Consider the following 3,540-nt stretch of genomic DNA (forward strand, 5'->3'; position numbering starts at 1 on the left):
GAATGCTCCTTCTGGGACACCTGTTGGCAAGAAACCAGTTCAATCGTCTCACTTCCAGAAACGATTGTGTTTTGACAGAAGTTTTCTGGCAACACAACTCAGCCAAGAGGATGTCTGTGGGCGGCCCTTCCAGGGGCGTGGCCAGGCAGGTGGGCTGCCCTTCCAGGGGCGTGGCCAGGCAGGTGGGCGGCCCTTCCAGGGGCGTGGCCAGGCAGGTGGGTGGCCCTTCCAGGGGCGTGGGCAGGTGGGCGACCCTTGGGGGGCATGGGCAGGTGAGTGGCCCTTCAGGGGCGTGGCCAGGCAGGTGGGCGGCCCTTCCAAGGGCGTGGCCAGGCAGGTGGGCGGCTCTTCCAGGGGCGTGGGCAGATGCGCCACCCTTGGGGTGCATGGGCAGGTGAGTGGCCCTCCGGGGCCGTGGCTCAGGCAGGCGGGCAGCCTTTCCAGGGACATGGCACTGGCAGGTGGAATCTGTTGTCTAGGCAGGTGGACCTGGGCACTCCCGGGCCTGCTCCTATGTGGGGGCCGCCCTGGACAGGCCGGTCAGAGTCCATCCCACAGTTAAAGCTCGAACTTCCCGAAAGAGGCAGCTCTTCTCAGGACAGGCCACGACTCCTGCAGGCTGGGCTGTGGGGCTCCCAGATAACCCCACAGCCTGCTGAGCGGCCGTCAGGAAACGGGGGCAGGGCGCCCGCCTGGCCTCGCTCCCTCCCCACTGGGGGGTCTTCATTAGCCCCCCGTGGAGCACAACCAGCCAGCAGGCCTGACCCCTGACTCCCGCTCATTCTTCCACAGATTAATTCCCCAAATTGACAAATTAAGGGGCGCGGTGTGCCCAGGGTCACAGTCACACTGGGTTCTGGTCAGCATCAACCTGGCTTTAAAGAGGGTTTGGACTGAGGGGAGGAGGAGCCCAAACAGACCCCAGGCTCCGAGGGGAGGCAGAGGCAGGGCGTTCTCAGAACTCAAGGGACCGAACACAGCAGGCCAGGCCGCGCTGCAGTTATGCCTAAAGCACCCTGCCCAGTGTGGCTGCGGGTCCCTGGACGTGCGAGAGGCCTCCCAGGAGAACCTGACAGGTACAAAGCTTGGGCTTAGGACTAGGGTGCTATTGCCCGGGATAAGACTTTGTAATTGTATAATATTTTGCAAAAATCTATCATTTGATCCCCACAGCCTCTAACACAGTGAGGATGGCAGAAATTACCATCTCCCCCTTTTTTTTTTTTTTTTTTTTTTTGAGACAGTCTCGCCCTGTCACCCGGGCTGGAGTGCAGTGGGGCAATCTCAGCTCACTGCAACCTCCACCTCCCGGGTTCAAGCGATTCTCCTGCCTTAGCCTCCCGGGTAGCTGGGACTACAGGTGCACACCACCATGCCCAGCTAATTTTTTGTATTTTTAATAAAGACAGGGTTTCCCCATGTTAGCCAGGACGGTCTCGATCTCCTGACCTCGTGATCTGTCTGCCTCACCATTTCCACTTTTTAAATGGGGAGGCGAAGTGACTGGTTCAAGGGCACAGCCAGTTCCAGGGGGGCAAAGTTTCCTCCTGATCTCACCCCTGAGCTCATTCCTCTACCCTCAAGGCTTGCCACATACCAGGGTGTTGGGGACAGAAAGAAAGACGTACAAATTTGGCAAGAATAGCCAATCAATTAAACACTTCTTACTGAGTGCCTTCTGTGTGCAAAGGATTGCACTCACCAGCGTCTGAGGGATCCGGAAGCCCCAGATGTAGCCCCGTCCCCGGGACTTGTCAAGAGGAGGAATGCAGGCACAGATAGCCCCTGGGGGACGCCAGGAGGGACCCCCCCACTCAGAACCCCACAGCAGGAGCTCAAGAATGCACTCTGGGGAAGGGTGGCTGGAGGGCCCTGCACTGAAGCCCATGGTGCCGGCTGGTATTGATCCCACTCGCCCGTCTCAGCCTCTGGCTCCGGTCCCCTCCCTGCTCTGCCGGAGGTCCCAACACCCACAACCGTCTGTCACCCTCCCAGTGAGGCAGGAGAGCACCGGGCCCTGCGTCGCGTTTGTCCCATTTGTCCAGTGGAGCAGCCACCGGCTCTGACCTGGACCACGCGCTAGGCGCCTCCTGGCAGCCCGTTCTGCTCCCGAAGGCCCCGGCTTAGGCAGTCTGGGATGCGGCCCTGGACAGAGGGCTTTATGCAGCTCCGAAGTGATTCCAGCACGCAGCCCGCGTCAAGCTCAGCACTCGGCAACCATAGGCACCCAACAAGGGGCCGCAGCCATCAGTAACGGCAGCTCCAACGCCCAGAGAACTCACGGAGCAGACATACATCAGGTACTCCAGGTACACCAGCGATTCAGGATCATCCCCATGGCAGCCCTCCTTCCTCCAAAGGACTTTTTCCCACTCTCCTCAGATGAAGACACGGAGGCCTGAGCGCTGGGGGTCGCCCGGGGCCGCACAGCCGGTCAGAGGCCAACCCTGGGCAGAGCCAGGCCACACCCTCCCTCAAGGATTTACAGTCTCCCCAAAGTAACCGCAACGAGGGACCCTCCCGTCACCAAATTTCCTTTCAGTCACTTCCGTTTGTGCTAATTCTGGCCCAACCGTTCATTATATTTTCACAATTCTTATCTTGGTGTGTATTTTTTGACCCTAAAAACCCTAACTCCATTCCATCAACATTTTGTATATGCAGATTTCTAGCACAGTAAGTCATAAAATGTGCCTCTCCTGGCAACACAAAAATGTCTTCCTGTTGCTTTTAAGACCACCGATTGATGCTGCTGCCTGGATATCCACTTGCAGGCATTCCCGAGCCTCAGAACGTGAACTCGCAAACGCTCAGGCACCAGCTGTCTTAAGCCTAAATCTGCTTTCCACCAAAAGGGTGGCATTAGATGGCGTCTCATTTTACATATTTTCATTTTTATAACCACATTCCTGGGGTTTGAAGCTACTGTAGGTGGGTGAAGCAAGGAGTGGAGAAGAGCCGGTGCTGAGGACGGGCTGATTTACGGGGACAGGAGCCTGCAGTCGCCACAGCAGAGCCTGTAGGGATGAGGCAGAAAAGCCAGGGACAGCACTGTGGGGGCGGCTCTGACTCCTGAAGCATGTGCACACACGTACACACACAGACACACACACGTACACACACACAGACACACATGTACACACATAGACACACACACGTGCACACACAGGCACATACACACACAGACACACACACGTACACACAGACACACACGTACACACACACACAGACACACACGTACACACACACACAGACACATGTACCAGCGCTGTGGGGGTGGCTCTGACTCCTGAAGCATGTGCACACACACGTACATGCACACACACACGTACACACTCACAGACACACGTACCAGCACTGTGGGGGTGGCTCTGACTCTTGAAGCATGTGCACACACATGCACACACAGGCACACACACACAGACACGTGCACACACAGACACACACACGTACACACACACACAGACACACGAACCAGCACTATGGGGGGTGGCTTTGACTCCTGAAGCATGTGCACACACATACACACACAGACACAGA

At 57.3% G+C, this 3,540-nt stretch overlaps 1 long non-coding RNA gene across 1 annotated transcript; it reads left to right on the top strand.

Moving 5' to 3' along the window:
- The first annotated feature begins 217 nt into the window (after positions 1-217).
- LOC129038026 (uncharacterized) lies at positions 218-2,599 on the top strand. Its single transcript, XR_008503046.2, has 3 exons — positions 218-272; positions 2,046-2,300; positions 2,383-2,599. It is a non-coding gene; the product is annotated as an uncharacterized LOC129038026 (long non-coding RNA).
- Positions 2,600-3,540: the final 941 nt, after the last annotated feature.

Source organism: Pongo pygmaeus, chromosome 5, assembly GCF_028885625.2.
Source record: "Pongo pygmaeus isolate AG05252 chromosome 5, NHGRI_mPonPyg2-v2.0_pri, whole genome shotgun sequence".
NCBI lineage: Eukaryota > Metazoa > Chordata > Mammalia > Primates > Hominidae > Pongo > Pongo pygmaeus.